Source organism: Platalea leucorodia, assembly GCF_965183815.1.
Source record: "Platalea leucorodia genome assembly, chromosome: W".
NCBI classification, from domain to species: Eukaryota; Metazoa; Chordata; class Aves; order Pelecaniformes; family Threskiornithidae; genus Platalea; species Platalea leucorodia.
In genome coordinates, this window is record NC_138859.1 from 16,234,978 (window position 1) to 16,261,820 (window position 26,843).

General features: G+C 47.3%; 1 pseudogene across 1 annotated transcript; it reads right to left on the bottom strand.

Moving 5' to 3' along the window:
- Positions 1-8,584: 8,584 nt before the first annotated feature.
- On the bottom strand, positions 8,585-17,114 carry LOC309601785 (non-lysosomal glucosylceramidase-like; annotated as a pseudogene). Its single transcript has 12 exons — positions 17,099-17,114; positions 16,501-16,651; positions 16,092-16,217; positions 15,786-15,981; positions 15,334-15,438; positions 14,708-14,833; positions 13,060-13,211; positions 12,786-12,892; positions 12,489-12,631; positions 12,068-12,183; positions 8,900-9,091; positions 8,585-8,814 (listed from the first exon to the last, which is right to left on the bottom strand). The product of its transcript is annotated as a non-lysosomal glucosylceramidase-like (transcript).
- Positions 17,115-26,843: the final 9,729 nt, after the last annotated feature.

Below are 26,843 nucleotides of genomic sequence, written 5' to 3' on the forward strand. Positions count from 1 at the left end.
ACAAGTGGTTAGTAGTTTTGCTAATTGGAAAATTACTGTTTCTGCAGGACAATTTCCCCACTTTGAGACTTGTCTAAGGGTATTCCTTAGATAGATAAGTCTCATTTTCGTGCCAGATTGCTGGCCAAGCAACACCTACAGGTGCATTGTAGAAGTACATACAAACATACAAAAGCTAACAGGATTATTATCAACAACGCAACAATCTTTTGAGCCATAGGTTTAAATCAGGGAACCAGGAAGTTAACCATCTCCAAGTCTCTTCGAATCCTAAAGTTGTTATCATCTTTTTGAATTTTGTGTAAGATTTTAGTTTGTTGCCAAATTTCACTTAAATCAGTAGAGATTCGCCCACTTTGATCTACATTTACACAGCAACTAGCATTGATCGCTGTACACACTCCTCCTTGAGAGGCCAATAGCATGTCCAATGCCATTCTATTTTGAGTAGCTATATCAGCAATCTCTGTCACTTCTTCTTGCAAGGCTTTGATAGCATCAGAAGTCTCATTCCCTATTTGTTCAATAAGTGCTGAAATATTCACTATTGCTTTTTCAAGTTCACTAATTCCTAACCAAGGAAGAAATCACCTATCAAATGAATGGAAGCCAGTTGGTTGATCAATTAACGGATTGTGGCTTCTTCGATACCTTTTCATATATGTTCTTATCCATAGCCCTGTGTTAATTTCATTCACTATGGTAATATTAGGGACAATCGCACCTAGGGTACAAGTCCCAGACCAATTGGGCAGCAAGACTTTCCGTGCCTTATTTCCACATAACCAATACCAACCACTACCTTTTGGAATGTTCCAGTAGTCATCCTGCTGTTTCTTTTGTTGTAATTGCATTGACCAATCACAGTATGGGCAATGTCCTACTGAAATATTACCAGATGACCCAGTCTTATTTGTTGTCACACACTTAACATCTGAAAGACTGGGATCCCATACATCCCAGGTTTGAAGGTCAGTTTCATTTTTTCCTCGTAAATTTTTGTTTTACCCACAAATTATTCCAGGACATATTAAAAGGAATTGGTATTCATACTAAAGGTACTCCCTTATTGCTATGCTCCAGAAAATTGGTACACACCCAGCAATTTGTTCAATTAGCTATTTTCATAGCCTTTTCAATAATTTCCAGATGGAGATTATGATTCCAAGAATCAGAGCATCCCTCCTGGTTCCCTTTAGTTATCTGCGAGAAAAAGTAACCACCATATTTATAAAAAATATAAAAACAGTATTAATGTTATCCCTAAAAGACAATACAAGACAATTTCTCCTTGTACATACTCTAAATGTACAACTGATTCAATATCAGTCCAAGTGCAGTTCATTTGTCTCTGTGTATTTTTAACTTCAAAGGTTGAACTTGTTCAACTTTCCATATCTTTGGAGGGGCCACTTTTACTCTGGTGTAGTGAATCCAGGAATCAATCCCTTGAAGTTTCACAGCAGTATTTGTAGTTAATAGTACAAGGTAAGGTCCCTTCCACTTTTCTGTCAACAGCTCCTCTTTCCAGGTCCGTAGATACTAATTCCTTATCTAACTCTAGGGGTTATTCTAATTCTTAATAATGCTAGAGGCAAGACTTCTATCCATTTCACCTGGGTTTCCTGTCATAATTTTCCAATCATCTTCCTCTTTATGGTACTGTGGTTGCCATGGAGTATGTAAATCCCACTTAATTTGTAAAAAAAAAACTTGACACCCCTTGAACTATTTCTGCAACAAAATGAGGTCCTCAATCTGAAGAAAACCCTTCTGGTATTCCAAACCTTGGAATAATTTCTTTTAACAAAATTTTTTACCACTTCTCTCGCCTTATTGGTGTGACATAGGAAACCTTCAGGCCATCCTGAAAAAGTATCAACAATTACAAATTTCTTTAGGTTTATTAACTGCCTCAAGTAATTTCATAATGTCTTCGCTGTATTTTATAGGGTTTCCTTGTGAAGATAACAGTCCTCTTTCTTTCCAAATTGCACCATGAGCACGTATTACTCCAAAAGCATATTTTGAATCAGCATAAATATTAGCCTGCTTTCTTTTGGATAATTCCAGGGCTTGAGTTAAGGCAATTAATTCAGCCTTCTGAGCAGATGTATTCGCTGGCAATGGTTTTGCTTCTATTTCTTCTCCTAAGGTAACAATAGCATACCCAGCCTTCCGTTCTCCCTTCACAACGAAGCTTCTTCCATCAGTGAACAGCTCCCAATCTGGATTCTGTAAAGGAGTATCCTTCAAGTCTGAATGACTAGAGTACGCCTGTTCTCAAGTCTTACGAGGAGTGGCTGAGGGAACTGGGGTTGTTTAGTCTGGAGAAGAGGAGGCTGAGGGGAGACATTATTGCTCTCTACAACTACCTGAAAGGAGGTTGTAGCGAGGTGGAGGTCGGTCTCTTCTCCCTAGTAACAAGGGATAGGACGAGAGGAAACGGCCTCAAGCTGCGCCAGGGGAAGTTTAGGTTGGATATTAGGAAAAACTTCTTCACCGAAAGAGTAGTCAGGCACTGGAACAGGCTGCCCAGGGAAGTGGTTGAGTCTCCATCCCTGGAGGTATTTAAAAGATGGGTAGACGTGGTGCTCGAGGACATGGTTTAGTGGTGGACTTGGCAGTGCTAGGTTAACGGTTGGACTCGATGATCTTAAGGGTCTTTTCCAACCTTGACGATTCTATGATTCTATGATTCTCGGGGATAACCAATGATGTCCTTTCTGTTCCAGCACCGCTGCAACAGCACGTGGCACATAAACAGTTATTTTCTGTCCCAAAGTCAATTTTCATGCCTCTTGTATTAGCAACACGGCAGCTGCCACTGCTTTCAGACATCCTGGCCATCAAGAGCTTACTTTATAGCACTCATAAGAGCGATTTTTATTTCATTGATTCCTTGCCAGCATTCTGGAGTCCATTCCAATAGCTTTCCTGGTCCCTTAACAGCTTCATACAAAGTTTAGCCATTAATACACCATCCAGCCATTCCTAGAAATCCCCTGAGTTCTCTTTTTTGATGTGTGTGTGGGGTGATTTGGCAGATCGCCTCTTTTCTCTCAACTCCCAGTTTCCTTTCTCCTTGGGATATTTCAAATCCAAGATAAATTACATTTTTCTGCATAATCTGTGCTTTCTTTTGTGACACTCTGTATCCTGCTAACCCCAGAAAGTTCAATAGATTAATAGTTGCCTCTTTACATTCTTCAGCTGTGTCTGCCCCCAACAAGATATCATCTACATATTGTAACAAGGTAATGGTAGGCTGCTTACCTCGCCATTGCTCCAGTTCTTTTACCAATACATTACCAAAGATTGTAGGACTGTTTTTGAATCCCTGAGGAAGCACTGTCCAGTATAACTGCATTTTGCGTCTCATTGCAGGGCTCTCCCATTCAAGGGCAAACAGCTTCTGACTTTGTTCGTCCAATGGAATACAAAAGAAAGCATATTTTAAGTCCAACACTGTAAAATAAACATTTGAATCAACTATCGTTGTCAGCAGAGTGTAAGGATTAGGCACCACCGGGTATACATCAATCACTATTTGATTAATAGCTCTTAGATCCTGTACTAACTGATATTCCAATGAATGTGGCTTTTTATCAGGCAAAATCGAGGTATTATATTCAGACTGACACTCTCGCAACAGTCCATATTTTAGAAAATTATTAATTATAGGCTCCAGTCCAACTCGAGCTTCCAATTTCATGGAATATTGTTTTCATCTTACCGGCTTCACTCCCAGTTTCAATTCCACTTTTACCAGTTCTGCCGATTTGGCCCTTCCAGGTTTCTCAGTTGCCCAGATAAAGGGAATCACTGCATTCATGATTTCAGAGGGGACTTCAATTTGTTCTTCCTTATTTTCAGCATTCTTTGTTTCTGACAATTCCTGTAACATATATACTTGTGCCTCCCAGGCATTATTTCGTGGAATATGTACTCAAACTTTATTCTGATCAAAAGTTATCTGTGCTCCCAATTTATTTCATAAATCCCTTCTCATCAGAGGTAGGGGACATTCTGGCATATACAAAAATTCATGTGTAAGTAAGTGTTTTGTTTCCAATTTCACACTTAATCGGTTGAAAGAAAGGCCTAATCTCTCTTTTTCCTGTGGCACCAATTACTGACATACATAGAGAATTTACTCATAGGCCCTTTACAACTATTTAATAAAGAATATGTTGCTCCTATGTCAACTAAAAATTTAACTAACAACTGTCTCATTCCTCAGCTTAACTGAAACCAGGGGATCAGCTGGGGAGACCTTAATGTTTTCCCCCGGTGCCCTTCATTCATTGTCTGAATCCTCTAACATAATAAGGTTGGCATTTCTTACACGATCTTGCTCCTCTAGCCCCTTTTGGTTCGGGCATTCATTTTTCCAGTGTCCCTCCTGTTTACAGGCCGCACGTTGGTTTGGCCCCAACAGGGTTAGGTTTTGTGAACCTCTTCCCTGCATCATTCCGCCTCGTCCCCCTCTTACTCTACTTCCACCCCTACCTTTCCTTCTAATATTATTCCCATTTATTGCTGCTGCCAGCAAAGATGCTTGCAACTTCATTCTATTCTGTTTCTCTTTTCTTTCTCTCTCATCCCGATTATCGACATACCCCTGTCCCCATCGACTTTCTGTAACATTCTCCTTATATCCTGCGCTGACTGCCCAATAAACAACATATTGAACATCATCTGATTTGCTTCATCATCCAGATTCAAATCCATCCATTTTCTAGCAGTTTCACACAGTCTCTCAAAGAAAGTAGAGGGGTCCTCATTTTTACTCTGTACCACCTGATATAACCTTGCAAGATTTTTAGGTCTAGGTACCACATGCTTTACCCCATACAAAATTAACTGCTGATATTGTTTAATCATCAGTCATCCTGCTCCCGTATTTGGATTCCAATCAGGTTCTTGTGCAGGCATAATACGATCTGGACCATCCCTGGTATTTAACCTCATATTGTCCTCCGGAGCTTTTTCTAACACCATTCTCTTCTCCTCAGGAAGAAATAAAGTATTAAGCAACACCTGCATATCTTTCCAATCTGGGTTATGATTTTCAACTATCATCTGGAAAGCCCAATATACTTTCTCTGGATTATTCCAGTATGACCCGGCAGATTCTTTCCAATTCATCAAATCTGAGGTAGAAAACGGCACTTTTACATGTACCAGTATTCGGTCCCTCACGCAGTGGGGCTTGTAGCACTGGATTTTGCTGGGCACGAGTCCTGCCTGCAATAGGGCTAAATCCTTCATCACCCCTCTCCCAAGAACCATTACCTGTTCATTACCAGAAGAAACCAACAATTGTACATCATGCATCTTTTCCCAATACTACAAGCAGAACAACAATGAGGTAGCTTCTTTTTCCCTTCCATCATCATTAAAACATTTGAATCAGATACCAATAATTTACACTTCTTTCTTGTTTCGTAATCATTTCTTAAAGAAAAGAACAAATCCACATATGGGATTTCATCCCATTTATCCTGCCTTTTACAGAATAACATGAGTTACAAAATAGTATTATAACTCAGAGTTCCATTTTTAGGCCATTTCTCCTGATCTTCCAAAATATATAAAGGCCACCATTGATTGCAATACATAATTACTTTTTTTTTTTTAGTTAGGAAGTCACCACCATACAAAACTACAGCATATTTATCAGGCTACATAATTAGTATAAACCCACCTAAATTTACACTTGTTGGTTGGTGATTAACATTTCATACACTATTGGTTTACTGTATTTAAATTACCCTCGCTTGCTATGTAAATTAGCACGCATGCTCCTTTCAGGTGTGTGTGTGGGGGGCAAGTCTTTTCAGTCCTGAATTGAGTCGGTGGTCACGATCTCTCCTCGCCGCATTTACCTTTCACCCAGTTTCTGTAGTTCTATCAAACTTCAGGCTTCTCTGGCCACTGTCCGGTCTTTGGTGCCAAGATGTTCCCTTTTATCAGCTTGTTAGCTCTTCTTCAAGGCTAGAGCTGTTAGTTTTCCACAGTTCGTTACTTACACAAACACTTTCCTATCTTTTAGCTCCCTCCCAAATTCCTTTCCCAAGGCACAAGTGGTTAGTAGTTTTGCTAATTGGAAAATTACTGTTTCTGCAGGACATCACATGCGGGAGCTCCCTGCCAGCGAGCTGGCTGCCTGCAGGAAATTCCTGCCCTGGTGTTTGCTTCCCTCCATTTTAGGAATTAACTGCATAACAAGATATGTTTTCCTACGCATCTGCTGTTTGCTTTGGCTGGTTTTTCAGCACGCAGGCGCTGCCTGGAGGTTTGTGATAACCAGCAGGGTCTGTCTGGGAAGGGTGCGGGGGCAGGAGGGGCAGCCCCCCTTGCCATCACCTTGCCTCAGGGAGCTCCTGCAGGGACCCTGTGGCCACCGGTAAGCATGGGGTTGGGCAACACGAGGTCCCCATGTGGGCACCGCTGCTGACGGCAACCCACAACTCATTTACAGCCGTAGGTTTATTTTAGCATCATACACACAATATTGCTGCTATTTGCCCATAACCTTTATTTTTCCTATATTTAACAATCTCTAGCCCAGCAGTATATCTTGCAGGTGCAGGGATCAGCTCAGTGCTCAAGGAGGTGGATTTGTTGACCAGTTTCAGCTGGAGAGAGTCAAAAATAAAACAAGCCAAGAGCTGGGGTATCTCTGTGGGGTTTGCACTCCCGAGGCATCCTCCAAAGGGCAGACAGTGAAGTGGCTCGGGGCTGGTAATCATTACCATGGCCAAATCCTGTGATGCCACTTCATGTGCCCACCTGAGCCCTGGCACAGCAGGGAGCAGGCAAGAGGGAATGAGCAGGCAGGGAAGAAGTCCAAACCAGAAAGTGCTGAAGAAAAAAGTTGGCAAGGCTGTGGTTTAAGCCTGTATATGTGAGGGGTCAAGAAAGGGTTAATGAATAATTAAACTCGCTGCTCAAGCTGGGACTGAGTCAGCTTTGAAAAATGGTAATACAGGCAAATATTAGAGAAAATCATATCTGTAACCAAAGATTGTCCTCCCAGCTCACAGCCATGCTCATGCAGAATTGCCAAAAGCTGAGCCTAGCAGATACAAGTTTTATTGATGTGATACAGTCAAAAGAAATGGAAAGAGCAGAAATATCCCTTGATACAGACTGAACACCCCAACCTTTGAAAGAAAGTCTGCAGGCAGCCTAGTGCCTGGGGTTAAGGAGCAATACTGATGGGTCACAGCAATAAAACCCAGCCCAGTCAAGCTGTGCTGGCTTCAGCACCTGCTTTTGTCCCTCACCAGCTGGATCAGGACGTAACCATCCCCAGTGGCTGCCTACACAAGACAAATGGAGGCAGGCAGCCCAGCCCAGCTGGTGCCTGGGCTGACATCCTCCACCCCAAGGGCAAGCATCTAGGTCCCTCTCTGCCAGCTGTGGGCTCTGCTGCAGGAGGACAATGCCAGCTGGTCGGGGTGGGGGGGGGAACACCACATCCAGGATGACCTGCCCTTCCTCCCTTCCCGGATAACATTATTCCTCAGCCCAGGTGGATGCAAGAATGCTCTCTTGGGGAGCAAAGAAAAGGCCATTTATCACCTGCTGACAGCACTGGGCCACCACAGCGATGCCCTACCTGCACCAGCTCCCAGGGCAGGCAAGGGCAGGGGGGCAGGGAACAACAACATGGTCACAGAGGAAGGACAGAATGCTTCCCGCTCCAGGGCCACCTCCCACCCCCCCAGCGGATGGTGCCACTTCTTGCTCCCATTAGCAAAACCCTACAAGAGCCAGCCTGCAATTAGGACTTGCCCCCCTCCATGCATCCCCAGCCCTCCATCCCAGCCCAGGAGGAAAAGGGGGAGCAACAGCCCCCCATGGCAGAGAAGACATGCAAGAAGAAGGACAGACAGCTGGACAAGAGTTTATTAAGAACTTAAAGTGATTCATCCCCTAAAATCTGCTCCACTGCCCACTCCCAGTGCCAGCAGGGAGGGGTGCCACAGTACCAGACCAGGACCTGGTACATGGGCTCCGATTGCCACTGTCTGGGGAGCCAGAGCTCCCCTGAGTATTGTACCTGCCACAGGCTCTCCTGCAGCTAGTGCCTTGAGGCAGAGTCAGTTTGCATTCTCAGTGTCACACAACAGAGGGATAACTACAGCATCCACATGTCCATGCCCTCACACACACACACATTTTTTTTACCCTGCAGGCCAGCTCCCACCTTACCAAGCCTGCTGACTGCAGAAGAGAGGTCTCCTGTGCTCCTGTGGAGGAGGGCTGGGGGCCCTGCAGGCTGTCAGAGCCCTGAGCAATGGAGAAAGGGAGGTACAGGCTCCAGCAGCACCTCCTTATCCCACCCCTCTCCTCTCACTGGTGAGGGCAAGGAGACATCACCCACAACCTCTGGTCCCGCCTCATGCTCAGCATTGGTGGCTAGAGGGGCCCCAAGGTGAAGGGCATGTAGTGGAGGTAGGAAAGAAAAACAGCAATGTGAGTATTATCAAAGATGGGGAGGAAATGGGCACCAGCTGAGATCCCCCCAGGCCCCCGGCTGCACCTACTGCCCTGCTCAGTGCCACCAGGCTCAAGAGTGGATGGGGACCTGGGGGGGCTGTGCGTGTGTTGATGCCCAGCTGGCTCTAAGCTCCAGGGCCAGCTGCATGCTCCAGATGCTAAGGGGCCGCATGTAAGCCAATGAGCGGTAGACTTTCTTCTCCCGATGAGGCCTCTGGTGTCTGGAAGGCCAATGGCCAGCCACTCCCAAACCATCCAGTAGCAGCCCTCTGCTGTACAAAAGCCTTCCTCCACCAGGCCCTGCGGCAGAGGGAAGATGACCATCAGCACCTCCATGGAACGCAAGGAGATAGCACACGCCGAGGGGCACAGCATCACCACTCACCTCATGGATCATGGTGGCAGCCAAGGTGTAGACCACACTGATCCATACCTCATTGGACTGCACACTGGAGGTGTCCAGCTCCCCATCAGGCCTCATGCCATTCACCGCTCCCATAGTGCCACCAGCAAAGCTCATGACATTCTTCTCAAAGATGGTCTTGAACACACTGACAACATGACTCTTGGGAAAGACCTGCGTGAAGAGAGAGGGCTTTGGGCTCAGCACTCATGCAGAGCCCTCAGTCTGGGTCTCCAGGGCACAGGGTTAAGCTTCTCATTAGAAAGAGGTCAATGCTGCTCACTGGGTAAATAGCCACATAAGGAAAATAGCAGGAGGAAGTGAAAAAGCCTCTTTCCCTGAAAAGATCCAGTCTCTCCTGGGGACGCTGATAGCTCATCCAACTAGTGTGTCTCCATAAACAGCCTCTCGCCTTCAGTCACCAGCCAAACCTCCACATCTTTTGGGAGTTTGCTTCAGGGACCTGGCCAACCACACCATCCTTGTCTTGGTTTATGGTCACCACTGCTTGTTTCTCAGGCTAATGACTATTTGAGGCCCAGACTTTCTCCTGGTAAAGCTGCTGTACTGTTCTCTCAGCCCATCAGTCTGTCTGCACCAGCTACAAGAGGCATTGTAATACCTGCAAGAGATGGGACACTGGCCAGAGGTGGCCAAAGGAGGGTCTGGGGTCAGCGAGGCTGGAGGTATCTTCCTGCCAAAAGGAAAAGATTATGGCAAAGCTGGTGAGAAGACATGGGAATGCATCTTACAGCTGGAAAGTGAATGTTGTGGATAGTGGTAGGTTTGTTTGGGTAAATGCTCAGAATCTTGGGGGGGGGGGAATATATATATATATATTTTCCTTCCCCTGAGCTGAAGCTGAAAACAGGGCTTAGTTTTGAGTGATTTCAAAAGGACTTTAATCCCTTAAATTTTGCAATTAGGTGGCAATGCAAGAGTTTGTGGCCTGGACCAAGGCAAGTTTGAGGTGATAGAAGGGGCAGCCTGAGGATGAAGAGGTCAGACTGAGATGCACAGGATGTCTGATGGTTTTCTGCATCTGGTATGAGAGATTTGAAACTTTTATCCCAAGTAAAAAGTTAAAGACTTGTGAAACGTCAGTAGTGCTTGCTAGATAAACAACCATTTCAGGAGATTATCAGGAGGAAGTAAAAAAAAAGTTGTTCAACAAACTAAGGCCAAGAGCTCAAAACAGTTGAGAACAAACTGAAGTATCATGCTGAGTAAGCTCTTGCCAAAAAAGAAAAAAAAAAACCAAACACCCCACAAACAAAAAAACCAAACCCACCTGAGCACAAGGCAGCCTGCCAGCTAAACAAAAAGCAGTGGAGCTACAGCACAATGAGGACTGCATTAAGATGAAAAGCCTCTGTGCACAGCTGAAAGTAAATAATGCTTTTCCTCTGCTTTTGTTATTGGCAATAAAAACTAGGAAGAGTTAGTGCAGCAGAAGTCACTGCCTCGGTGAGAAAAGCAAAACTCAAGACTTGGTGATGTTGCAAGAGGAGAGCTGGCTCGTCTCCGTCCTATGCCCACCTAGTGGCTAGAAAGCTGTAACAAGAACTTTTCAGGGTGACCAAATCAGGAGCAGTGTTATGGAGCTGGGACAGAGCAAACCTGACATCCATTTGCAAGAAGAGGAAGACTCAGGTGGCTCCCAGCTCATCAGCACAGCCCAACCACAGGGATGTGCCAGACTTTTCTTGCAAGTCATCAGAGCCAGAGGAAGTGGAAGGTGTGATGACACAAGACAGGAGCTTGCCAAGGTAGGCTGGGCAGTCTAACCAGACAGCTTTGGTAGACTCAAAAGGGATCTGCTGACTTTCCTTTATCTATGCTAAAGCCAAGCATTTGACACAGGAATTTTTTTCAGTGTGGCTCTGGAGATAAGCCCAAGCGCTGTTAGGGAGCAGGAGTCAGCAGAGGGGCATTGTGAAGCAGCCTTCTCTGGCACAAGGTTTTGGGGCACAGTTTCTTCAGGACTGGGGTCACAGCCTTTTCTTACTTCATATTTCATTATTGACCTGTGCATACAGCAAGAATGCATTAATGAGGTTACAAACAGGAGTGCTGCCAGCCAAGCAAGGGATCAAAATATGTGGAAAAAAAATGGATTATTGTAGTAACAAGAAAGAGAAGTTCACCAGTCCTGTCTCCAGTGAGCTCAAAGCTCACCAGACAGAGAAGAGTGACACCTTAAGCAACAAAAGTCTGAGGCTATGGAAAGGCAAGCAAGATTTTTGGACTGCACTAAGTTTACTGTTTCCCCCCCAAAAAGGGATGTTTGGGTATTGCTGCATGAGGTCTGGGTGAGATCCTGTCTGGAGCCCCAGGCACAGCCCCAGTCCCCACAATCTAGGGACCCACACTGGGATAAATGCAGGAGGGCATGACCAGGCACCCATTTCTCATTAAATCCCACGGTGTCCAGCACAAGCTGCTCCTAGGAAAGGTTACTTGAAGCTCCCCTCTGGTACCAACAGACAATGAAGTGGTCCATCACCCTCACTCAATCGAGAGTCAGTCCCTCTTCCAGTCACCCGAAGCGTTTGCCTGTCCATCACCACCACAGAGAGCTTTGGTCTGACAATTGCCTATCAGTCATAAATAATCCACATGATGGCTCTCCACTTCCCAGCTCTGTTCCAGGTGTTACACCACTAGCAGCTGCTCTTACTGCCTCATCAGACAAGATGAGCCTTCAGCCAATTCTTCTCTTGTAACTGAAGAGCAACAGACTTTAGGGCTCCAGATAAACCTTACTCCCCTTAGATATTCATTTAGGACTTTAACTGGGCAGCAAATAACACGTGTAAAGTTTCATACGCTTTTTCTCCTGTTTTTAAACAAATAGTGTTTTGCTGAGGGCAAACCCCAGTGGGACCTTCCTCCAAGCATGCCAGAGCTGACTGCAGTTACACACCCCTGCTGCATGGCCTCTCCATGAGCAGATTTTGGTTTAAGGCGGGTTGCACCAATGTGTGCCTGACAGCCTCCACCCAAGCACGCACTGCTACAGGGGAGCAGGCTGGAGCCCCCCCACCAGTCCTTGATGTTTAACCCGTGCCACGTGCCAGCCCTGCTGTTCTTCTCCAGGCACAGGTCCCATCTTGCCCCCACCCCATGCCAGGCTGCCCCTTCTCTTACCTCAAACTCCCCCTGGTCCAGGCCACAAGCCCTGAGAAACCACTGCCCGGCACACTGGTCTGACATGATGCTGCTGGAGGTGTCACTCCCACTGCTGTCATAGTTGTAGTATTTTCCTGGAAAAAAGGCAGGAAACAGTTTAAAATCGATAGTTTAGGTCCCCAGCTCACGTGTGCTGTCCCTACGCTCCTCCCAATGAGGCAGGAGCACAGCAGCTTTTTCCAGAAGGCTCTCTTCTCCTTCCTTTCCCAAACCCTTTTTGTTCTCTCCCTAGTACCTGCTCCTTCCTCTCTGCTTAGAGGGCTGGCATCTCCCCTCCTTCCCCTGCTCCCAGCAAGGCTCCATGACCCGAGGAGGAGCCATCCCCCTCCCAAGGGACGCATGGCCAGCCAAGCGTGGTTTCCCACCGGCAAGCACCCACCATTCCAGAGCATCCTCTCAAATGCCTCCTTGCCCTTGCTCAGGATGACAGCATATTTCTGCTGGATCTTGGTGTCCCTTAGCACCCCTGCCATCTTGCACATCATACAGACGGCTGCCAGCCACAGTCCACTGCAGTAGGCACTGCCAGAGCAAAAGGAGAGCAGCATCAGCAACGTGGGACACGCCACGGGTTGCATGGAGCTCCCACAACAGATGGGAACCGCGGTCCCAGCTCCGAGCTACCTCCCCACTCCACACTCCCCATCTCCAACCCCCACCTGCCTCTCTTGCTCACCTGGCTCCATTTACCACCCACGCATCGTACGTCTGGTCAGTGAAGCCACCATTTTCGATGATCCCATCGTTATCGGTGTCAAACTTCAGCTCCGACTCCATCACAGCCTGCAGAAGAGGTAGGAGATGGTCACACAGCCTAAGCATCTCAGCAGCTTTCTGCCACAGCTGCCCCTCACTCTCTGCTTAGGAGCATTCATCCTCTCAGGATGTCGCATGGCTCCCAAGGGAAGCAGGGAGGGGGGATGCCCCACGGTCTGATCTCCTCCCAGTACCTGGCAGACTGGCCACATGCCCTGCAAGTACAGGGAGTCGTGTGTCAGGTAGTAGTAGCAGTACACCTGCAGCACAAACTTCAGGTTGAGGTCCTTCCAGTCGGCCGTGTCGTGCATCAGGTAGGCATTGACACACTGCCACAGCTTGTCACCTAAGCAAGGACAGAGTGGATGCAGCAGGGCAGCAATGAACATCTCCTCTCCTACCCAGGAGCAAGGTCCTAAGGGTGCTGTGATCAAGCAGCACTAAAATAACATATTGCACCCTGTGTAGAGAACTGCTAGTGTAAAACAACAAGATGTCTCAAACAGCCTGGGTGCTAAAACCACAATGCAGAGCGACGGTCGCTAAGACCCAGGACCAGACAGTACCCTGGAGTGAGGGTGATGGAGGGAGCCCTGTGGAGACAGGAGGGCCTTGCCTCGGCCCCATTCCCCATGGTCTGTGAAGCGTCTCATTCCCCCACACACCTACTGCCTGGGGGACAGTCCTGGTATCACTCCTCTTGGTTTGACTGGTCGCTGATGTAATTTTCCAATTAGCAAAACTACTAACCACTTGTGCCTTGGGAAGGGAATTTGGGAGGGAGATAAAAGATACCAAACTGTGGAAAACTAACGGCTCTAACCTTGAAGAAGAGCTAACAAGCTTATAAAAGGGAACATCTTGGCACCAAAGACTAGACGGTGGCCAGAGAAGATAAAATTGCAGAAACTAGGTGAAAGGTAAATGCGGCGAGGGGGGATCACGACCACCGACTCAATTCAGGACTGAAAAGACTTGCCCCCCCACCCCCGCACCTGAAAGGAGCATGCGTGCTAATTTACATAGCAAGCGAGGGTAATTTAAATACAGTAAACCAATAGTGTATGAAATGTTAATCACCAACCAATAAGTGTAAATTTAGGTGGGTTTATACTAATCATGTAGCCTGATAAATGTGCTGCAGTTTGTATGACAGCGTGCTTGTGCGTGTGTGATTTGTGGAATTATCACCAAGCACCCTGCACAGAATCAACATCTCTATAAGGACCTTCACTTCTCCTCGCTCTTCTTTTTTCCCCACCGAATACCCCTGTTGGCAGGACCAACGCTGGATCCAGGACTGGTGATTCTCTTTTCCTTCTCTCTCTCTCCTTCACTTTTCCTAAGGTGATTAAGTTGTTAAAGTTGTTAAACTGTAGTCAAGTACTGCACGGCCTACCTTGACTTTCCATAAAACCGCATAGCTGGGGTGGATATAACCATGAGAGGGCTGGCAGGTATCGAATTTTTGTACTCAATATTTTTCTCTATAGAAGCTTTCTATTAAAGCTGGTGTTTGTGTACGGACCTTGAGTGTTGGCCCACCTTAATCCACACCGAGAGGATTTGCAAATCTTAGTCACTCTTCCCCCCTCCTCCCCAGGTAGGATGTGACACCCTGTGCCATCTCTAGCGAGAGCAGCCGTCTTGCTACTGCTCAGCTTCCCTCCATCTCCCTTGTGCAAGCTCCATGCAGTGTGGTCTACATTACCATCACCACCCCAAACCATCCAAGCCTTTCATTCCCAGAAAAAAAACCACACCACTGTATTCCATGCACCATACCTTTCCCACAGCTTGAGAGTTAGCTACCCTGAGAAAGTTGTGCGAACAGCCCTGCACCCCCTCTGCCCCCCAGCAGGCCAGGCCCAGTGTCATGTGGCACCACGTTCTTCAGCTTCACCTAGGCTGTCTGACCACACATCAAGTACTGCCAGGGCTGGACGTCCTCGTTCACCATTGTGACAGCTGGAGAGGGCACAGAGCGAGGGATGTTAGAAAGGCAGAAGGCACTGCAGCAGCAGGTGGTGGCAGCACCCAGGGCTGGGAGGAAAACCCAGTAGGCTCAGCCCTCCCACTGCCCAGCAAAGGGCTGTGCTCCACTGCTGGCTGGGCCACCACAGAGCAGCCTCCAAGCCCACCTAAAGCATCAAGGGTCTGCAAATAGCTCCATGCTTCTCCTCTGCAAGGGGCATAGAGAGAGCTAGTAAGACCAGGGACTCCCCCAGTGAAGGCAGAACCAGCTGTGCACCCCCAGCATGGCAAGAAGGCATCCCAGTGCTGGGCAGAGAGATGCTGAGAGGCAACATCATTGGGGGCTTGCAAGTCCTGGGCCCAACAGAGGAGCTGGAGGGGGATGCTGGCTCCATGGCACAGATTTCTATGGCATACACTGTCCCAAATCCTCCATCTCTTCCTTAGGTCAATACATCAGCAAGCATCAAGCCAAGGTCTCCTGGGTCACTCACCAATGTCATACTGCAGGCTGATCTGCAGCTTGGGCCACAGCATGACAAGAGCAAAGGAGGCGTAGAAGTGGACATCGTGGGTGTTGTACATCCAGTACTCCTGGCCTGGAAGGACTGGGGAGACTGTGAGGGATGGGAGACCTGCCACAGGGAGGGTAAAGGAGGGGCAGGTCCTCCCTCCCATACAGCCTGGGAGGCTGGGCCCTTTCCCAGCACAGGCAGGGGCTCCCATTAGAATTGGTTTTTATTCTCTATGTATAGCACCCAGGGGTTTGGAGAAGACCTTATGCTGTACCCTACAGGGCTTGGTCCCGCAAGGGGTTTTGCTGGGAATGGTGCTGCTCCCTACCCATCAGGGTGTGAAAAGCATCCCCACGGCAGGTTAAAAACCACCTGGTGACAGCAACAGGGAGGGTTGAGTTGGGACCATCCATCACGTCCCTGCAAGTTACCTTCCAAATAAGCAAACCTTCTGTACTCCTGCAGGACAGGGAGGAGGTGGGAGAGGCCAGCCCCTGCTGGCCCCTGCAGGTCCTTGGTGCAGCAGTCCAGGGGCAGCTCCACCCAGATGGTGTCCCGTTCCCCCCCCCATCTGTCACAAAGTACAGCTCGTTGAAGAGGGCTGACTTGTACCAGGAAGGCAGCTGGCTGCAGGCAAGAGGGAAACTCAATCACAGCAGCCAAGGTGGTGATGCTCCCACCCTGACACCCCAGACAACCGCAGGAGGCCACTGGGAAGGTGCTCCCATCTACCCTACCTGTTCTCCAGGATGTGCTTCTGTCACACTTCAATCTTCCTCTCCCACTCCTCGTAGTGCATCAGGGCGCGATGCGACAGGGCAGGAGTGGCATTGCCTCTGCTGCCAAAGAAGTGAGTATACCACCTGCCAAGCAGGGGTTTGGCAAGTACACCGTGGGTTCAGGCTGGGAAGCCCACCCGGCCACGGAAGAGGGGCTGGACTATGACAAATACCAGAACAAAGTGACTACTAGTGCAGGGGTGTTGAGGAGCAGGGGCTGGGGAGAGGGTCCCCTCTGTGAGCTGGCAGGGCCACGGCCACAGGGAGTGGGTGGCACAAGGCTCCCCAGGCAGCACTCAAGCCCAGAAGCAGGGAGAAGGGGGCTTCAGGGACGTGAGCCAAGCCCCAGCAGAGACAACCAACCCACCTGAGGTGCAGCTTCTCCTTGGAGCCAAAATGAACATGGGGCATGTCCCATGCCAGGGCCAGCTCGTGTCCTATGCCCCCAGGCAGGCACCCTGCAGCTGGCACACACCACTGCGCTGTCACCTTGCCCTTCTCCATTGGGCTACTTTTACCTGCCAGGAAAAAAAATATTCACAAGTGACCCCGTTAAGCCTATGGGACACACACACAAGACGCATGAACACTGATGCTCCCACACGCCCCAAGGGGGATGAGGCTATTCAGGCATGCCCCAGCCCCCTTGCAACCTGGAGGGTACATCCCCAGGGTGTTAAGAGATTATATTTCCTGCTTGCAAAAAGCAGTTACTTGCGTGGGGTAAAAATACCTGCCATGGACAGAGGGGTTAGAAAAAAATAAGTCATCAAAGCATAGGAACAAATCAGGCAGGAAAAGCCACCAGGCACAAGTAGGAGGGACAGAGCACCCCATGGCTTTGTAACTGCGCTGCACTCAGAGACACTGTGACTTTCTAGTGACAGTCATTGCTTCCAACTTTTTGCAGGGTTCATGAACTGTGCCCATATTTAAGAAAAGCTCTGAGGCAGCTGGATAATTACATGCTGGTTCAGACATGTGTACCAGGTAAACTCATTAAAGCAACAATTTTAACAGAAGCACAGATCCTGACTATGATAATGCCTGGCATGCACAAAGGAAAACCACATCCCAATAGCCTGGAGAGCTCTGAGCATCTGCTGACGAGCAGGCAGGAAACTTAGTTTTCCAGAAATATTTAGGTAAATGCTTTATATAATTTAAGCTTCAAGAAATCTTGCAGAGGCCCAGTGCCAGCATCACTCGTTTGTCAGCATCATCCTTGTTCAAAAGCTGGCAGAGACATTACGTAAATGGTCATCTTATGATAACAGGTTAGCAGCAAGGGCTGGGAGTTGCCACCCTGCTTCAAGGCTTCTGTCAAGGGAGCGAGCAGACAACAGAGGATAATGCAGAAGTATCAAGGGAATTTCAGAGACCTTCAGGAAACCCACGTAGTAACAAGAGGACAGCAAAGGATGGTAGCACCAAACCCCAAGGACTGCTAAATGCCTGCTAGAAGAAATCTGACAGGGCCCAGCTCGTGGATCTGGTAACAGAATCTCAAGGAGGGTGGCTGGGCATCATCCTGGCTACTCAGCAGAAATCTCAATTCAGTCTGTGCAGGGTTGCATGCTAACAAGATGCTGGTGCATGCAATTAATATAGCCGAGAACAGCCCCGAATTGGTGCCAATAGCTTTTGGAGAACCACAGCAAGGACAGCTGTTAAAGGAGCAGCAGCTGCCCGAGCATTCACGCACCATTCAGGGAGTCGCACACATACCACCCGAGACTTTAACCGCTAGGACCGGAGTCCCTTCGCAACGGGCAGCTCCACTGAGCTGACGGGTGCCCCTTTCCAACTCCTCGCTCACACACACACTCACACTCACCCTCACCCTCGGGTGCTTTCTCTCCCCTCAGGCTCGACCCTAGGTTTCCCGGAAGCAGAGTCTCCGACACAACGTACGCCAGGCGAATTTATTGAGTGGTACAGCAGTGAAGAGCAGCTCGAGCTGGGTGCCTCTGGGGAGGGACCCCAAACAAAGAAATCCCTGGGCAATTATACCCTTACAGGTTAAGTTCCCCTCCCCTCATGCGACGGTTTGGTCCAGTAGTAATATTTGGGTCTGGGGTCTTCTTGGTCCTTATTGGATCCTTTCTCTGTCTCCAGGCAGGACATTCCTTTTCTTATCTTGAATAGTTGCAGCTTCTGCCGATGGTTGTGGCTACCTTATCTTCCTGGTTTGCACCGGTTTCAGGGCCTTCCTTCATGTAGCTAGGTAGGAGTTCAGCATACGGTCAGCATATCTAGGTGAAAGTTCACAGCTTGCAGTCTAAGGCTTCAACAGGCCTTTGGATCCTTATTTGAGCTAAAAATGACTTCTACAACAGTCCTCCCCTTGGTTTTTATTAAGCATTCCTGCTTAATATGTCAGACAAAGGTCATTGATTAGTCCCTAATGCTAATAGAGAGGATCCTAAGGGGTGTTCCAGTTTGTCAGCTGGTTGGCTATCCCTCACTTGTTTGATGTATGAGTGGTGTATCCAATTTTCTTTTCCTGAAACTTTAACAGCAAAGTAAGAGCATAGTAAAACAGTATATGGCTCTTCCCATTTCGGTTCTAGCTTAGACTTTCAAGAAAATATCTTTATTAGAACTTTATCCCCAGGCTGTATATCATGTACCTGTACTTCAGGTGGTGCCGACTGGTACCATTTGAGCATATTTTTTTTTCTTTTTATGGTCTGCAAACTGTTTGTGCATGACATACTGGGTCAATCGTTTGTCTCCATCCAACAGGCTGGTCTTAGCTGGGATATAAGTCCCTGGTATGGCCAAATGTCTCCCAAAGAGAATTTCTGCTGGCGTTAGTCCTATGGGTTGTCACAAGGCATTTCGCACATCCCATAGAGCTAAGTGCAATGCATCCGGCCACTTCAAACCACTGTTTGTGGATATTTTTGCTATCTTTTCTTTGAAGGTTCTGTTCATTCTTTCTACCTGTCCCCCTGTCTGATTCAATTGATTTGGGAATTCCATATCTGGGTATAATTTCCTTTAATAATGCTTTTACTACTCCCCCTGTGTCTGCTTTTCTTGTGGAGAAAGCTTCTACCCAACCTGACAGTTGGTCTACTATAACTACTAAATGTTTGTATCCACTGGTGGATAGCATATCTGTGTGATCTATTTGTCATCCCTGAGAAGGGAAGTAGGCCCGTGGTCATCCCCCTAACTCTGAGCTCGGCTTGATACTTGAAAACTTTTGGCAGGTTGGGCAGCTACTGGTGATCCTTTTTGTGGTGGCATAAATTCCTGGTGCTGTCCACATTTTTTTGCACCTGGTTAGCCACTGCCTCTGCTCCTCCATGAGCTTTGTCGTGAAACCACCTGGCCATGGTAATTAAATATTTCTTGGCAAACTGGTTTTCCTCCAATCAATCATCCATATTCTGCTGTCATCTTGTTTTGCTTCCCACTTCTCCCATTGTTTTGGGGTCTCTTAAATTTGGTCATTCATTCTGTTTTTCCATTGAGATTGCAACCATGCACTCTCTCAGAGGTTGCTGGGCTGCAGCCTTCGCAGCTGCATCAGCTAAGGCGTTTCCTTTACTAATTTCTGTAGTGTCCTTTGTATGCGCTGGGCAATGTATCACAACAATTTCTTTGGGTAGTTGGACCGATTCTAGCAAATTGCTTATTTCCTCTCCATTGGATACCCTTTTCCCTGATGATGTGAGATATCCTCATCTTTTCCATAGCATTCCTATCGCATGGCACACCCCGAAGGCATACCGAGAGTCCATGTAGATATCGACTCGTTTTCTCTTTCCTAGATGAGCTGTGCGCATCAAAGTTACTCAGCCTTGTCGGGAGTGGTTCAGCTTCTATCACTTGTCCTTGGCTGACCACAGCATACCCAGGCCATCGTTGTCCATGCAAATAGTAGGATGAGCCATTTACAAACAAAGCCAAATCTGGATTCTGCAAAGGAACATCAGTTAAATCTGTTCCTGGTTTGCTAGAAGTAAGCATTACCCATTCACACTGATGATGTTCTTCCCCTTCATCAGGCAATGGTAACAACATCGCAGGATTCAGGGTATTGCATCTCCTCAGAATAACATTATCTGCCACTAGGAGAATTATTTCATACCTATGTGTCCATTGTGGTGATAATGCTTAGGTCACATATTGCTTCAGTAGTATTTCTGCTTCATGTGGGACATAAACTGTCACTGAATGTCCTAAGATAAGTGGGTGACTTTTCTCCAATATAGCCGTTGTTGCTGCTGCTGATTTAATACAAGCTGGTGCTCCTGCCGCCACTGGATCAAGCTGAGTTGAATAATAGACGACTGGCCTGTGATGCAGACCCAATTTCTGCATTATCACTCCACTGGCTATCCCTTTTCACTCATGTACATGCAAATTAAAGGGTTTTGTATAGTCTGAGAGTCCAAGAGCGGGAGCTGATGCCAAATCTCCTTTTATTGTTTTAAAAGCTTGCTCCTTTTCCGGACCCCATGCAATAGGTTCTACCTACTCATTACTTGTTGCTTTTGTCAGTGATCTTGTTAATTCTCCCAACCCAGGAATCCATGGTCAACAAAATCCCACAGCTCTAAGGAACCCTCGCAACTGTTTCTTTGTGACCGGATGCGGAAGCTTTATTACAGCTTCTATTCTTTTCTGGGTCTATTACTTGCTGCCCTTCCCTTAGGATAAACCCTAAATCTTTAACTTCCTTCTGACACAGCTGAAGTTTGGATGGAGATGCACAATGACCTTTCCCTGCTAAGGCAGTACATAGATGTATAGTGTCTTTTATACAGGCATCCTCATCTTTACTCGCTATTAGCAAATCATCTACATATTGTACAAGAGCCAATTCGCCCGGTAATTTTATATCTCTCAAATCATTTCTCAGTATTCGTGAAAAGATTATAGGAGACCCTCCAAACCCTTGTGGGAGATGAGTCCAGGTTAATTGTTGTCCTTTCCGCGTAAAGGCAAACAAAAGTTGGCTGTCCTCACCTAAAGGGATGCTAAAGGCAGCAGCGGTTAGATCAATCACAGTGAAATATCTTGCCCAATGTGGCATTTGTAAAAGTATGGTAGAGGGATGGTGCACTACTGGATGAGGAGTCACTACGTACTGATTAATCACCCGTACATCTTGTACAAAACAATATTCCCATCTTCATCTAATCTATTCTTTTTTACGGGGAGTATAGTATTATACGGTGACACCCACACTTTCAGAATCCCTTGGGCTAAATACCGGTCTACTTGCTTTTGAATGCTCTTCTCAGCTTCTTGAGGAATCAGATACTGTTTCACAGCTGGAGGGGGGTCTCCTCCCTTTGTGGTTTTTTTTTTGTTTACGGGTTGAGCTGAAACTAGTAATCCTACATCCGTGCTAGTTTTACTCTGCAGCTTTGTTGGTACCGATTTCAATATTTCCGGTATTTTTAGCTCATTATTTGGGCTTCCAGCGACTACAGTCATTCCCATGATTATTAAATCTGTTCCTTCAGGTGACAAGTGTAATTCTACATCTAGAGTCTGCAAGAGATCTCTCCCTAACAGGCACGCTGGAGAGTCCCCCGCCAATACAAATCACCCCCATATACTCTTGTTTCCTATGGTTACTAATAGGGGTTTACTCAAATTCTGCTCTCTTTGTCCTGTGACTCCTGATACAAAGATCATTGTTCTCCGAACCCCCTTGCTTTCTAACTTTCCTCACCGAGGTGGGAAGCTAGGTGCGGCTGGGTAAGGAAACCGATGTAATGAAATTCAGTAACAACGGAGTGTTATTAAGCAAGCATTTTATTGCAGTGCTGGGCAGCACTGGGGATTCGCCACCATGAGTGCTCCACCGATTTGGTAGACTTTCAGAGATTATATACTATAAAGTCCTACATATTCACAGGATTTCGGAGAAATTCATTTACATAAACATGAGATCTCCTGGAACTTATTAATATATGCAAATGTATGAACTGCATGCGCAGTCATCTTCCTTGGTGGTTTTTGGGTGGTCGTCAGGGTCTTCAGATGAAGGCTCATAGTCTTCTTCACTGTGTTCGCTGACTGACCTTTGCTTCAGTTCTGGGACCATGTCCTTCAAGGCTGTTGTCGTCATTCTTTTGTGACTTCCTATCTTCCGTGCATTTGTTCTCCCAAGGCCCAGTTGTCTGAGATGGGATTATCCCGGAGCCCCCTTATTTTACAACCATTCTAACTACTCCCTAAATCACAAAGGCCTTTCTTTTGTTTAGTTACAAAACTAACCTCGAGGAGGACTGGAAAGCCACGAGGTAGCAGAGGGATGTAGTGGGCAGCAGCCCCACAGAGGGGGCCTCCCCAGGACCCCTGAGGATGAGCATGCCCCTGAGCAAAGGGACCACCTCTGGTAATCCCCCCAGCATGGGTTTGCAGCGGGGATGCCAATGCCTCCTGGGCAAGGGGCTTGCCCTGGACGGGGGCAACTGGCAGCTGCTTGGAGCAAGTTGAGGGGCATTTAGGGCCACCCCTGAGTGGGTCATGTCTGCAGGTCATCCCATGGGAACTCTCTGCTTCCTCGCAGGGTGGGCAGAAATGTCTTCACACGCAAACGCACCCTGGAAGGAAAGATCCTGCTGAGCTTGTCCCCATCCTGTGAGGACGCAGCTTTACCCACCCTGTGACGGCACACTTTGGCTGCAACCTGGCCCCCCAAGGCAAGCAAAATAAGCCTCTCACGTAAAAAAAAAAAAAAAAGTAAATATCATGTCAGCTGTGGTTGTGTTTTTTAAAAATCTGCCCTCGCTCCCCCTCTGAGGCAGCTTCTGTCCCCACAGGTCCCCCTGCAGAGGGAAGGGCTCATTGCTATCTGCTGGCCACAACTGCCCTTCCCTGGGGACATCTGGATTCCCCCCCCCCCCGATTACCCGATTACCCTCATCCAGCTCCCTGGGCTCATTTCCTACTTTATCCTAATCTGAACTTCCAACCTGTGACATCACTCCACACCTGCCCGCCAGTGGCAGAGGTGACATCGGCATTCTGAATCTAGCTGCCTGCCTCGTGGTGCCTTCATACCCATCCCCGCCAGATGCCTTTCCAGCCCCAGGACTCCCTGTAGAGTTGGGTGATGGAGGTAATGGTATCGATAGATGTGAGATGTTAGTAAAGTGCTTCCTTTGTGCTGCACGGCACCCTAAGTAAAACATGCACAGTCAAAGCCCCCATCCTGTCCTATCCCATCCATCCCATCCCTCTGGGTTACAACTAGGCATTTTACCCTTCTCTGCTACTGCGTTTCAGCAGTGCCACTCAATCTGCTCCTGCAGACACCTGCCAAGCTTGCGCTTTTGACACAAGGTTTTTGGCAGGTCCATGGGTGAACCCGAAGGCTCTTGCAGAAGCGTTACAAATATAACCCAGCAGCAGGGATGCTGGCACATAAGCCATACAGTCCATCCAGCCTGGCCCAGCCCCAGCAAGGCCAGTGCACACTGCCGTGTGTGACGTGGAGCGGTGGCTGCCACCTCCCTGGCACCTCAAACGGGGCAGCTTGTCCCTGCCAAACAGCACAGAAAGGCAGGGGCTGGTGTCAGGCCAAAAGGATGGAGCATGGCATCCAGGGCAAGGGCAAGGGCAAGAGAGCCACCAGGGGGGATTTCTCAGGCCTCTGTGAAAAGCCTGTGAGTTTGTGACTGTGTAAAAGGCAACAAGGAGGAGCGATGTGTTAGGAGAGGAATGGTTTCCACTCACCCCAGCCTTCAGGGCCACCTGGACCAGAGGGAGAGGCGGTGAACAGCAGCAGCAGTGGGGCCCCAGGGTGTGCTGGGGCTCGTGGCAACCACTGAGTGGCTCCACCACCCCCAGTACACACACCACAGCCCTGGTGCCATCCAGTGCCACAGACACTGCTGTCCCGGTATTTAGGCACCTGAATCCCACCTTAATTTTCGGTTGCCCACAGCCCCATGCCTGCTCTGGGCACTGCAGGGAGCAGAGCAGCAGCTCGGGTGCACAGGGACAGTGCACACCCTGTTGTGCACATCCAAAGCCCCTAAGAGCAGCGATGCAAACACAAGGAAGGTTAGTGCGTTTAGTAAACAGACTTGGTTGGACCCCAGTGTCCTGCTGCAGTTACTTCTTCCTCTAACTCCTGTAAAAGCAAACGTAGCAAAATTAGCAGCCAATATGCAGAAGATGCTGGGGAAATGTTATTGCTGCTAAAGCAGAAGGCAGGGCGAGCCTTCCCTCCTGCGCAGCACTGCAGCTTGCCTCTGCCAGGGATGCCCCGGCACCACATGGGTGACACCCTGGCCAGGCAGTGACACCAGCAAAGCAGGGAGCAGTTAAATGTTTAAACAGGTAATAATTTCCAGCCTGCATGCACAGGAGACAAATTCCCAAAGGCGGCAGCTGATGCTTTCCAGGCTGCTATTAGGGCCTTAAAAACACCCCACTGCCCCTGCCTCTCTCCACAGATGTGCTCATCCCCACATTCCTCCAGCACTGCCTGCGTCACACAGACCTCCTCACCTCGCCTGTCCTTAAGAGACTGAAGTGTTAAGACCAATTGTCTCAAAGCTTGCTCGTGTGTGTTTACCTGATAAGACCAGACAGCAGATCACTCTGTGTGTTTATCTGATAAGACCCGAGGGCAGGCCATTCTTTGGCTTATCAGGCACCACCAAGAATAGGACACCAACTGGTATCCGGGCCAGGCCGCTTGCCCACCAACAATATATATTGTGTGATTGGATGTGCATGTGTTGGGTACGTGCTGTTGCCCTGGGTAACCAAACGGAAACGAGAGGGCAAACTCCCTCTCCAACACTGGGTAAAAGACGGCACAACGAAACCTGAGTGTGACCATCCACCACCAAAAACTGAAGACCTGATACAAAAATTCACGGATGCTTCTCCTCACAGTCCGAATCTCCCCAAGGGAGAAACGGAGTATTCAGAGAGTCCCTGAAATGAAACTCAATAGTAACGAAGTCACTATTAAGCAGGTATCCTTTATTGCAGCGCTGGGCAGCACTGGGGATTCTCCACCATAAGTGCTCCACCGATTTGGTAGACTTTCAGAGATTATAGACTATAAAATCCTACATATTCACAGAATTTCTGAGAATTCATCTACATAATGAGATTCATTTACAACATGAGATTTCCTGGAATTTATTAACATATGCAAATGTCCGATCCGCATGTGCAGTCATCTCCCATGGTGGTCTTCAGGTGGTCTTTGGGGGTCTTCAGATGAAGGCTTGTAGTCTTCTTCACTGTGTTCGCTGATTGACCTTTGCTTCTGCGCAAACTCAGTCCTAGGATCACGTAAAGGGTGTCCTTCAAGGCTGTTGTAGTCCTTCTTTTGTGACTTCCTATCTTCCGTGCATTTGTTCTCCCAAGGCCCAGTTGTCTGAGATGGGATTATCCCGGAGCCCCCTTATTTTACAACCATTCTAACTACTCCCTAAATCACAAAGGCCTTTCTTTTGTTTAGTTAAGTGACTAAAATATTTACAATATCCTCCTTGCCCCTAGGCTTTAATTCTTTCAGGAGGCATTTTGATGCAGTGGCTTTGTCTATCTTGGCTTTAATCCTTTCATTCCCCCCTTTTCTTTAAACTTTGTAAATTTCTTTACAAAGGTCTTAAGTTTTCATATTTTATCACCTTAGGCAAGGCCCAAACTCTCATAGCCAATTTCTTCAGCTTATACCACAAAAGGCAATTGACAACTGTTAGTATAATAACAAACACCAATAATATCAAGAGTGGGTGGGCTAGAACATTCAAAAGTTTTCTCTGCAGAGGGTGAGTATCCCAAAAGAGATCCCACCAATGATGGGCGGTATCATCTTTAATTTGACTAGACAGTCCAACAAGTTTGTCCTTAGTTATTACTGTTTTGATGATGGACTCAGCTAGTGTCTTATTTCGTTTCTTTAAATGTTCTCTGAGTTCCTGAGATTGGTTCAAGATTTTGTTTAATTTTTCCAGAGATATGCTGGCACGACCTGTATTTAAGCTCTCATAATGCCAAAACATTGCCACTTGTTCTTCTGTATATGCGAAAAATGAATATGTTTCTCCATGCCAAGCTAAATGGGTTATATTCTTAAGACATCCTATAAAGGGAGTGATTAGGTGATATTCTTCAAGTACCGATCGGTTGTTAGTCACTAAACACACGTCTGGCATTAATTTCTACAAACGTTTCAAACGCATCAGGAGACAGGATTATCCATTTCCAACTGTTAACAGAATGTTCTAATAAGCATGGTTCATATAATTGAGATTGTTGTCCACATAAGATACCGTCAGAGGTGGTTTCACAAAGATCTAAATTATATGTCTTGTTATTGTCCCCAATATACTTCCCATGAAATTCCGGTAACCAATATTCTGGGTTCCCTTCACTCGAAAAGAGTGTTGGGAGAGTTAGAAATTTACGCATTACTTCAGGGTTAGTTACATTATAGTATATTAATTTTCCCACACACCATTCATCGTGACACTGTACGAATTGTGAATTGGCCTTTATCCAGTGTCTAGGGTGGACCCAATATTGTTCCAGTTGCCACATGGTCTGCATAGTACAGACAGTCCAATTCATGAATTGTGTCAAATTTTTTAGTGATTGCACTTGGGCAATTATACTTCTATTAAAGAAATGCAAGGATTCTTTATCATATTCTAAAGCCTGTATCTGAGGGTTAAAAGTGGTTGGCATCCATTCAGCCTGAAT